We start from the raw sequence: 12,383 nt of genomic DNA on the forward strand, positions 1-12,383 counted from the left end.
GAAGCTTACAGCTGATAAGAGAAATAAAGATGATAAACTACTAACCTGACTGTATATGTGTCAGAATTTTTCATCAGTCAGGCTATAATTCAATGATTAAATAACAACAGTAACATTTACACTGTTAAAGTACATAAGTGAAAATTCTCTGGATAACTAAAATCTTCAAATAGAACATTAACATTTACAGAGTTTAAGTAAGCTTAATACACTGCTACTGCCAAGTCACTTCAGTCATGTCCAACTCCGTGCGACCCCATAGACGGCAGCCCACCAGGCTCCCCCGTCCCTGGGATTCTCCAGGCAAGAACACTGGAGTGGGTTGCCATTTCCTTCTCCAATGCATGAAAGTGAAAGGTGAAAGTGAAGTCGCTCAGTCGTGTCTGACTCTTAGCAACCCCATGGACTGCAGCCTACCAGGCTCCTCCGCCCATGGGATTTTCCAGGCAAGAGTACTGGAGTGGGGTGCCATTGCCTAAGCATACATATTTCATAGTATTACTACTAATGCTGCAAAAAAGAAAAACTAAGTATTTTTAAAGATATTTCCCCAACCTAGAAACTAAATACTTACTTATCTCAGACGAAAAAGAAAAAAGGGAGGTAACAATAACATAAATAAAATCAAACTGAACAAAACAGTTCATAAATCCAGAACAATCTCAAGAAAAAAAAAAGAAACCAAAGAGGTAGATCAATTTACATAGAAAGTGTCTGGCTAAAGACAGCTAAGTGAAAATCAAAATGTCAAGCAATATAAAAAATAGTATTAAATTCAGTAGGGAACACAATGAGTCTGAGTTTTTTAATTTTTCAAAAAAAATTAAGCTTAAGCAACTTACAGAAAATATTTCATCTCCCCTCCTCTGGGTCAATCAACAGGGGAAGCTAACATTAACCGCACTCCAAAAGTTGTACCAGATGCTAATATCATGACCTTAACTCTAGTCACTGTCTCAAAACTTGTTAAGACTTAGAGGAACTTCACTGTTCCAGTATCTTCAACAGGCCTTCCCAAATACAAAGTGGTAACATAGTCTGAATCTTATATAGATCTTCTTCAACTTAAGATCAGGTTACGTCTCCCCAAATCCATCAAAAGTTACAAATATTGTCAAGATGCATTTAATACACCTCACCTACCGAACATCATACCTTAGCCTAGCCTACCTTCAAAGTGCTCAGGACGCCTACATGAGCCCATGGTTGGGCAAATCATCTAACAGAAAGCCTACTTTGAATAACATGTTGACTGCCTCATGTAATTTTGTGACTACTACATTGATGAAAAACAAAACGGTTGTCCATGTGCAGGATGACTGTTAAGTATACTGGTTGTTCCCTCTCATGACCGCTTGGCTTTCTGGGAGCTGAGGCTCACTGCCACTGCCCAGCATCACAAGACTATCATACTCCATACTGCTAGACCAAGAAAAGATCAAAATTCAAAATAGGGTTCTACTGAATGCATATTGCTTTTGTACCACCATAAAGCTGAAAAATTGTTAAGGCAAATCATTGTAAATTGGGGACGGTCTGTATTCCTAAAGATGGTAACATAAGAATTATGCTAACATCTGCAACGCAACAGAAACTTGACTGTTAAGATTCAAACCCAGGCAAAGGGCCAGATAACCCTGAACAGAGAGTCTGATTATTAACTGATTACTGAGAGAGAATTCAGTCATACATCTCAAGTAGCAATAACTTTTGTCTCATGAAAACATTCCAAATTTCTGCTTGTTTTTCCAAGCTTTAACATTAGCTAAACTTCCTCAAAACATTAAGATTCAATGCTGGTCTTTTTATCAACTTACTTGAATTTAACTGACAGTACATTCACGGAAATGCTGCTTTCGATCATAATCAAACATTTTTCTAGCACATAAAGAAAACAGGCAGATAAGAAAGATGAAACACACAAGAAACAGTGCACACTTTTGTTAAAAAAAAAAAAAAAAGCCTCACCAAAACAGCTCTTTAAACTAAACTCCATATCTGCAGGTCCTAAACTCACAGAAGATAGGGACCAAATCAGAAACTGCTGCGGTGCCCCAGGACCATCTCCTCTTCTTCTGTACTTTCTTATTTCAGATGGCCTCATACTGCTTCATAACCTTTTTAATACTATTTAATACTCTAAAAAATACAAGGTGTCAAATCAAAGCAAGTATGCTACCATTTTTGCCAAGTGGGGAGAAGAAACCTACACACATTTGTCTACATGTCCACAAAATTTATCTTTGGAAAGATGTGTTGAGAGACCGTCAAAATATTTGGCCTCAAATATGTTGGGACAAGAAATAGAGACTCTCATTCTATATTCCATCAAACATTTCAAATTCTGAATCACGTGAATATAGTTTGTATCTAAAGATAATTATAACAAGAAGCAAAACAGGAGTTTTTTTTTTTAATTCTTTATAAAAATTAACATAATTATAATAACCAACAGATAAAGTCAGATGACTCCCCACATCTTTCTCTGACTAAAAGTTAAATCCTATGAAGGCAGAGATTTTTGTCTATTTTTTCACTATGATGTATCCCCACTGCCTAGTCCATGCTGCTGCTGCTAAGTCACTTCAGTTGCTCAGGGACTCTGTGCGACCCCTGAGATGGCAGCCCACCAGGCTCCCCCGTCCCTGGGATTCTCCAGGCAAGAACACTGGAGTGGGTAGCTGGGGCTTAAAAAATACTTGTTGAATGAATGAATGCCTCCCTAATCTCTCCACTGAATTCCAGACTTGTGTATCCAACCGCCTGCTTCTCATCTCTACATGAATACTGAATAGGTCCTACTTCAAATGTCCTATCCAACCCTACACCCATCTTCACCATCTCAATTCATGGCGTCACCACGTTCCAGGTGAAGCCTCAAACCCAGGAGTCACCCCCAACCCAGCCAACTGCGTTCCCATCCGAACCAGGCCAGATCACTACTTTCAACTCCAAAATATAACTCAGCATCTTTTTTCTTTGACTCTGGTCACTACTCAGATCTGCCCCAGCCTTCTCACCAGTAGCCCTGCTTCTTTCCTCTTATCCAATCTCCTTCACAGTCAGATTGTAAACCAGACCATATCCCACTTCACTCCCAGCTTCACAAAAAGGGAACAGCTTTTCAATGTTCCTTAAGAATAAAAGCCAAACAAACTCCTCTGATAACAGACCTCACATGACCTGACCCATGGCTACCACCTAAACTTTTCTTTCTCATGAGGGTCTCAGCCCAACTTCAGTGGGTTGCTTTCAGTTTGCTGACCCTAAGCTTGAAACTACCTTTGGACATATCCATCTGCTGTTTCCTCAGACTTCCAGAGGCCATATCCTTCCCACTTTTCAGATATCAGGTCAAAAGTCTCCTCAGACAGGTCTTTCCTGACCACAGCATCTGAAGCAGTCTCTCCTCGTCACTACCACGACTTCCTATTTTACTTCTTTTATAGCACTTAGGATTGGCTGAAACTTCTTCTATTTCTTACTTTCTGACTTTCCCTTACCTCCCAGAACTGAAGCTCCAGGAGGGCAGAAATTTCACATGTCCTGTTTATGGCTGTATCCCGAAGGCCTCAGGTAATGCTTGTCATACAAACCAGGTGCTTAACAAATAGTGAACTGACAAAGGCAAGGCAATACGGACTTTGAAGAAGGCCTACAACATTCCATTTAGTGACACACTGGTGAAGATAAAAAAACATGAATAAACTACCTTGCCACAGAAAACACTTAAAAATCACCAGAGGCTGGAGAGTGAAGTAAAAGTATTTCAGATGCATGTGAGCATTCAGACATTGAAAGGGTATTTTTCACATACTATGTACAGATGTCCTTCCAACTTATAAACAGTATCTGGGGTAGGGAAGAGTAACTGAGAACACCGTGTACATCTGCTATTTCATCTCCGACTCTTTCGGAAGGGTCTTCCAGCACCGTATTTGGGCAAAAGAGGCAAAATATAAACAATCTGTTCAATTGTCTGCCTTGGAAAGAAACGTGAGATAGTAAAGAGGAGGGAGCAGTCTTTTGAGTGTTCTTAAATGCCTATTATGTAGTCGGTGGTAAGTCAGAACTAAGTGATTATTTCCCCTATCTTACTCTGTATAGATCTGGGACTGGTCTAGTTCAAAGATGCTTACACTGTGAAGCCAAAGTCTGTCTTGAATGTTAATAGTCTTTAATCTTATTATCAGAATGTAAACTTCCAAGGTTCTCCCTTACAACTAGGTATTAGTACTCCCTAGGGAAAGGAGAGGATTTAACGACAAAACAGTCTGCAACTCACAAATGTTTTCTGTACATGCACGTATTTGCAGGGTGGTAGGGAATGGTCCAGACTCCCTGGTGTGTAACTAAGTGCCCTTAAGAGTCTAAGGATCTTATTTCACCAGACCCCAAGGGTTGAGACAGGTCTAGCATGCACGCAGGGCACTCCTCCCCAGAGCTATCAATCTTCGCTGTCTGCGAAAACAAAAGTGAAGACACTCGTGGTAAGGATGTAAGAGATTGATGCCCCCCGCCCCCCACCCCTCACACCGCAAACACACAGAGCTGTGTAACCGCGTGAGCGCGTAAATAAAAGAGAACATGCACTCGCACCTTCCCTCCCTAGGAGCAAAATGGGGCCGAGGGAGGGGCGGCCAAGGCCGGCTGGAGGCCCGGGATCCAGTCCGGGGGCGGCCAGGCTCCGGGGCCGGCGCTCCTGGAGCCGGGGTCACCCTCGGGACACCCGGTCCCCGGCCTCCCCCCATGCCTCCCCTCCCCCTCCGCGCCCCCAACTCCTCTCCCCGCCCCAGCCCCGCCACCCACTAACCGGGAGAGGAAGTTTCCCGGAGCCCGCAGCTGGCTCCGGGCCTTCAGCGGGTTACCTGCTGCAGAGGCGGGACGCGGGGCAGGGAGCAGGGGAGGGAGACAGTCCGAGGGCGCGCAGGACGGTGCCCGGCGAGGAGGGTGGGCGGCGGCGGCTGTCAGCTCCGTCCCTGCTCACCGCGCTGCCATTACTGCGCGCAGGCGCCTCCCCGCTGGCCGCCACCACGGCCGAGGAGCGGGGGGGGCAGGCCCGGGGCCGGGGGCCAGGGCGCTCACCTGCCGTCGCGGGAACACGGGAGAGCTCCCGGATGGAACGGCGCAGTGGGGAGCGGACAGGGGAGAAGGGCGGGCGAGCCACGCGAGCGATGAAACAACCGTCCTCCGAGGCCCTGCTTTCCTGGCACAGCCTCGGGATTCCTCTTCCGCGACCACAAAACACCCCCCTCCTGCGCCGGCGTTGGTAGAGTCCGAGTACGGCGAGGGCCGAGGGCCACTCTTGTGCGGTCGCGGAAGGCCGAGAGAACCTTGCTCCAAGCCACTGCGAGCGGTCCCAGCTGCCCACGAGCGCTCGCGGTTCGCTGAGCTGGCGACTGAGGACCCCTAAGTCTGGGGGCTGCTGATAACAATGTGTTAGAAAAATGGTTTCAACACAGGATTTCCCCCTAAAGTTCTTTTAGAACTACGTGAACATTCTGGTACACCACCATCTCCCTTCCACCTACTTACTTCTATGGGCGTTTCAAAGGATTGATAGGTATTAGCAAAATTAGTTTCCTCGGACATACTCCTTTTCTAGTGGGTTTTTATCTGTAGACATTCTGAGACATAAATATGTATTTTCAGTAGAGGCCTGTCCCTTCACAGCCTGTGACCCCAACTCCCCGCCTCCCTGCACCTGTCAATCCAAGGGTGTCCTTCGCCTACAAATGCTCAGGGTGATGTTGACAAAAGTTCATACAGTACCCATCTCCTCCCTAGTACGCACAGCGCCCCAGGGAACAAAAGCCTGGCTTTATTCTCTTATCACCCTTTGGTATCCAAAGATCTCAGAAGTCAGTCTTGTCTTCTCTGTGCGTTTTGAGCCTTTCCCATCCAACACCCTTTCTTAAAACTCTGTACCATTCCTTCAGTGCACGCCTGTAGGCTTAGTCCCTTCAATCGTGTCCGACTCTTGGGGACCCCATGGACTGTAGCCCGCCAGGCTCTACTGTCCATGGGATTTTCCAGGCAAGAATACTGGAGTGGGTTCCATTCCTTCAAGGTCCACGTAAAATCTCCTGACCTGGTAAATCCCACCGATCTTTCTCCTCTTCTAATCTGCCTCTCACAGCACTTGAAGTCTGCAGTACTTATTTTAAGAAAGCTATCATATGTTAAAATCAATCCCACTATATGACCTGTTTTCTCACATGGTCTCTTTCTTTTAATCCAGCAATTTTCAAAGTATGGCCCTCAGACCTCTGGAAATCTGAGATCTTTTCAGGGGTCCCGATGTTAAAAACAGTCTTCTTACTTCCAATAGGAGAGGGGCTGTGCTGCAGCAACACCTGGAACTCTCCTGCTGCCTCCACTACTGTAAAGACAAGGCCAAGGACTTCATGCCCACCAACAAAGAGGAGCCCATCCGGCTGCTGAGGGAGGTGGTGCTGTTGACAGACGACAGGAACCTGCGTGTGAAGGCGCTGACTAGGAACGTGCCTGTGCGGGACATCCTGGCCTTCCTCACGTGGGCCCAGGTGGGCTGAGGGGGCGCAGCCACCCCCCACGGAAGCGCTCCTGAGAAGGCCGCCAGACGCCGGGTGTAGCACAGAAGACGGCCACGCGCCTGAGCCACCAATCCACCCAGAAAATAAACCATCCTCTATCAACGCCCCCCTCCCGCCCCCAAAAAATCTTCTTTGCAAATAGCACGTTCTTTGTTATTTTTTCTGGGTTCACAAAACCCGGCTGACGTCTCCTCAGGCAGAATCAAGAGGGTGGCAAGACATTCCCTAGCCAACCAGTGGTTAGGCCTCTGCACTTTTACTGCCTGGGCCTGGGTTTGATTCCTGGTGGGGAAACTAAGATGCCACAAGCTGCCTGGCAAGGCCAAAAAAAAAAGAGAGTGGCACAAATCTGTCCCGTAGGTCATTGCATTGATGCCATGCACTCCCAGTTTGGTACTTTGTTCTTGTTTTGTATTACGAATATCCTTGATGAAGTAGTAAAAAGTACTAATTTTATAAATTTCAACCCTGAGTACAGGCCTTCTAACATTGTGAGGGAAGAAACAGGAAGCACACGCCTACTCTTGCTGAATACCACAGTAGGACTGGTCTTGAAGAAAAACACTTGAGTGTCTGAGTTGCCAGCTGAACCATTTTTTCGTGGAGTGCCGTTTTTCCTTGAAAGAACAGTTGATAGAAATGTTAACATTACTCTGTCTTGGACATTTCTACAAAATGAGTAACATGAGCCGAACACTTCAAGCAAAATAACTGACAGTATTTGTTGCCAATGATAAAATTTCGCTTGCAAGTGAAATTTGAAAATGTGGGAAATTTGTGTCAATACTGTCAACTGAGATAATCAATGAACAATCTATAACAGGAATAGAAAAGAGTTTTATTCCAGCCTAACTGAGAATGATAGCCTGAGAGACACAGATTCAGGCTCAAAAATGAGGGAGGCTTATATGGGCAAAAACCACAAAGTTAACCTAAGTTGTCAGGACTTAGGATTAGAAATAGCAAAAAGTAAGGATGCTTGTTAGGTAAGGATTGGTTGGGATCCAAAATGGTTGCATAGTTAAAAGGGAAGACCTTGAGACCATAAGGTTGCAGCCGTCAGCTACTAACAGATAATTGTGTTTGAGAACTGCTGTCCTTGAATTCAGAAAATTCAAGTTCTCAGTGATGGAGTAACAAGTGTGAAACTATATCCATAATGACAACCTGGCTCCCTTTTGAATGCCTGAACCACAATTTCTCCATTTTCATTTTTTAAATAATTCTTTTTTTAAGGGTTAAAGTAGACATACACTGTACCTTCAATAAGCCATGAGACAAACTGTTCCAGTTAGCCTAAAGTTCAAGCCAGAATGACTTCACCATACTTCAGATGTGAAAATGTCTTCCATCACCACCATGAGCTTGACAGCTTAAAGACTTTTCTGATGAGACTGTAGTGCTATTAATGATTGTAATTTTTTGATATTGGATGATAAGCTATCTCAATACATGGAAGATCTACATGACACAGTGAATCAATATTTTCCAAATAACTGATGCAGGCCACTTTAAAATCACCCATGGATAAAATATCAATTCAAAGTGAAAGATCAGAGGATAGATAGGTGTGGGAGTGTGTGTGTGTACATACACATAAAACACAGGGTACAAAAGATTACCTGATATGGTTGCAGATTTTCATTGCAACTAACCCTCAAGAAACATCCACCTGTCAAATTTTCTGTATCAGATAAGAATATCCACAATCACCCCAAAAGGCAATTGAATTCTCCACCCAAGGCTTTCTATTTTCTTCCTATACTTCAATCACAGAGAATCTAGCTGTCTTTTATTAAGCCAGATATTAAAGAGATACACAAAAAAAGAAAGCAATGCCTTACTTCTCACTAAAAAAATGAAAACTCATAGAACCTTTTTATTTTGGAAATATGAGAGGTTGGTTTAAGATGGCAGAATAGAAGGAGGTACACTCATCTCCTCCTGTGAGAGCACCAAAATCACAACTAGCTGTTGAACAACCATCAACGGGAGGAAGATGGAACCTACCAAAAAAAGATACTCCATATCCAAAAGCAAAGGAGAAGCCACGAGAAGACAGTAGGAGGGGGCCATCACGATAAAATCAAATCCCATACCTACTGGGTGGACAACCCACAATCTGGACAACAGTAATATCAGAGAAATTCTCCCACTGTTGGGAAGATTCTGAGCCCCACATCAGGCTTCCCAGCCTGGGGATCTGGCAAAGGGACAGGAAATCCCTGGGGAATCTGACTTTGAAGGCCAGTGGGATTGGACTGCAGGACTTCCACAGGTCTGGAGCAAACAGAGACTCCACTCTTGGAGGGCACAGACAAAACCTTGTACATACCAAGACCCAGGGCAAAGGAGCAGTGACTCCACAGGAGACTGAACCAGGCCTACCTGCTAGTGTTGGAGGGTCTCTTGCAGAGGCCTGGGTCCACAGTAGCTCTCTGTGGGGACACAGACTCTGGCAGTAGCAGTGTCCTACACCATGAGCCCTCTTATAGGTCATCATTCACCCTATCATAGAGTTTTTAGAAAAACAAAGTTATCCTTTCTAATCAACCCTTCAAGCCACTGCTTTAAGCAATATTTGGTCTTTACCTTCAAACCAAATCTTAAACTCTAGTTTATCTCTGAGTCCTCTTCTTGTTTTCACATCAGATCAAATCAGATCAGTTGCTCCGTCGTGTCCGACTCTTTGCGACCCCGTGAATCGCACAGCACACCAGGCCTCCCTGTCCATCACCAACTCCCGGAGTTCACTCAGACTCATGTCCATCGAGTCAGTGATGCCATCCAGCCATCTCATCCTCTGTTGTCCCCTTCTCCTCTTGCCCCCAATCCCTCCCAGCATCAGAGTCTTTTCCAATGAGTCAACTCTTCGCTTAAGGTGGCCAAAGTTTTACTTCTTGTTTTACTTCTTAGCAAAAGCTACATATATTACTTAAAAATGTGTTTTGGCTTTGTGTGATGTTTATTGAATTCCTTTATTTTTTTCCAATTTCAAAAGTAATAAATGTTTTTTGTTTTAAAAAAAAAGCAAACACATTTTTTAAAAAGACCAATATTACAGAAATAGATAACCATGTTTAGGTTGATAAATATTCCTCAAGATTTTTCTATGAATATGATTAAATACGTTTACACAACTCTGAACATATTATAGATTTGCCACTTTGTAGCCAGCTATTTTTACTTCTGAATCTTTCTGGTTTTGGTCTTTATGAGAATATTTAAGTAATTATCAGACAGGCATAGTAATTTATAAATTTATATTTAAAGTAAATTAATGAAAAACATTTTAAATAGAATATATTAAAATGTCATTACATAACTCAGTAAACCAAGTATATCTATTTCCATTCATTTTCCACTTAAGAGTGTACATAGTTTTCTCTTTTCATTTCATAATCTACATATAATACTCACCATTCAAGGAGCCCAACCAGAACCATTTTCTGTGCTTCTAAGCATCCTTTATAGACGTGAAACCCAAGGAGCCCTGATTTTTCTGAGACTTATGATTTCAAATAATTTTATCCTTTTTATAATATACTAAAATTGAATCATCTTTTCTTAAACCTTTACTGTAAATTTGCATTTCATAGTTACATCATTTATTAAAACATTTTTCCATCTTTTATGGATGTGAGAGTTGGAGTGTGAAGAAGGCTGAGCACCAAAGAATTGATGCTTTTGAACTGTGGTGTTGGAGAAGACTCTTGAGAGTCCCTTGGACTGCAAGGACATCCAACCAGTCCATTCTAAAGGAGATCAGCCCTGGGATTTCTTTGGAAGGAATGATACTAAAGCTGAAACTCCAGTACTTTGGCCACCTCATGCGAAGAGTTGAGTCATTGGAAAAGACTCTGATGCTGGGAGGGATGGGGGCAGGAGGAGAAGGGGACGACAGAGGATGAGATGGCTGGATGGCATCACTGACTCGATGGACGTGAGTCTGAGTGAACTCCGGAGTTGTTGATGGACAGGGAGGCCTGGCATGCTGCAATTCATGGGGTCGCAAAGAGTCGGACACGACTGAGGGACTGATCTGATCTGATCTGAAACTAAAACAGAAAAACAGAGATTGAAGAACTGTTTTCATGTTTGGAGTAGCTGATTAAGGAGTGGTTTTATGTTTATAAAAGTACAAGGCTCCTCTTTGGAGAAACATCTAACTGCAGGGCCAGGGCAGGAAATACACAACATGAGTCTGGAACATCTTGTAGTGTGAAAAAGTAAGGAAGTGCTCAAAAATAAAAACATCCACGTTGATAGGAGTAGGTCAAAGGACACAGAAGCCAACTGAAAAAGCTCCCATGAGTCAGAACTAGAACAATGTAAGCAAGAAAATAACGAGTCAAAGATGATAACCCAAAGTAGAAAGTAAATATCCATGAGAAGTGAGAGTGAAAGTTGCTTAGTCATGTCTTACTCTTTGCGATCCCATGGACTATATAGTCCATGGAATTCTCAAGGCCAGAATACTAGAGTGGGTAGCCTTTCCCTTCTCCAGGAGATCTGCCCAACTCAGGGATAAAACCCATGTCTCCTGCATTGCAGGCAGATACTTTACCAGCTGAGCCACAAGGGAAGCCTGAAGTATCCATGGGTCCATACTAATATAAAGGAATGACTGAATAAGCCTTATATGAGGGAAAAAAAACAATCTCAGGCAGGAGAATGCCAAATAAATTATGCAGGTATAATAAAGGGACCGTAAGTCTCTGCTTCTTAAGTATAGGCTAGGAAAAGTGATTTCCTTCCAAAGAATACAGTGCAAAAAGGGAATTTAAAAGAGAAACTTTATAGTGGAGAAACATGACAAATGTCACATTAGCCAGATGATGGTCAACATTGATAATGACAACTCGTTGCTCATCCTATGTCTCCTTGATGTGATGGGATGGGACTGGCCCTTTTACTGTGATCATCCTACCCCAAACCCCAAATTTCAGTCTAATCACGAGAAAAATTCTAATACAGGGAGGAACATTCTACAAAATACCTGCCCAGTACACCTCAAAACTGTCAAGGTCATCAAAAACAAGATAAGTTGTATCTCCATAAATCTGAACAGAAAACAAAAACAGAAACAAGATAAGTCTGAGAAACTGTCACAGCCAAGAGGAAACATGACTGCTGAATGTAATGGGGTTTCTGGACAGGATCCTGGGTCACAAAAAAGACATGAGGTAAAAACTAAGGAAAATTTCAACCATATGTTAATAATAATATATCAAAATACATTCACTAATTGTAACAAATGTGCCATCTCAATGTAAGATGTTAATAGGGAAAACCGGGGATGGGGGAAGAGAAGAGGTGGGCACTATTATGTGCTCAGTTTCTGTGTAAATCTAAAGCTATTCTAAAAAATACAGTCTGTTAATTAAAAATAAAAATAAAAACCTCATCTAAATGTACACTTAAATAAAGAAAAAGTCTAGGGTCTCTAATCAGAAAAGCTAAGAGCACCTAAGATTTTTCCCTATGGAGAAGTGGAACCAGACACCAAGTTTACATGTAGATAATTCTGGTTGAAAGTTATTAAAAAAGAAAGGGAAAAGTATCCTCTTTTAAATTAGAAAAAAAATTGCTTTAATAAAAAAAAAAATACCTCCGAATCCCTTATATTTCTTTGCAGTTACATTCAGACAGGTAATTTAACAAAATCAAAGCTGTGTCAAAAGAGAGCTCATTTCAAAGAAATATACCCATAGCACTGTAAATCAACTATTCAATAAAAAATTTTTAAACAAGAAAGAAAAATCAAATATCCATAAAGTTCCCTGTCTGAGATAATGCATTTAGAAG

The 12,383-nt window shown here is 42.7% G+C and overlaps 1 protein-coding gene across 4 annotated transcripts in view; it reads right to left on the reverse strand.

The window, feature by feature from the left end:
- Positions 1 to 5,282, reverse strand: part of CUL2 (cullin 2) — a 71,543-nt gene extending 66,261 nt beyond the window's left edge. The window contains exons 1-2 of one of the 4 annotated variants that reach the window (XM_086334649.1): positions 4,869 to 5,008; positions 4,286 to 4,461 (exon numbers count right to left, since the gene is read on the reverse strand). The gene's annotated coding sequence lies outside the window, so the exon portion shown is untranslated. Of the gene's footprint in view, positions 1 to 4,285; positions 4,462 to 4,813; positions 5,009 to 5,085 lie in introns of those variants that run through there. The other 3 variants (XM_086334648.1, XM_086334646.1, XM_086334647.1) reach the window with 3 other exon arrangements.
- Positions 5,283 to 12,383: the final 7,101 nt, after the last annotated feature.

The sequence above is a fragment of the Bos grunniens genome, chromosome 13 (genome assembly GCF_055505025.1).
Source record: "Bos grunniens cultivar Pamir isolate PY7600 chromosome 13, Bosgru_T2T1.0, whole genome shotgun sequence".
NCBI lineage: Eukaryota > Metazoa > Chordata > Mammalia > Artiodactyla > Bovidae > Bos > Bos grunniens.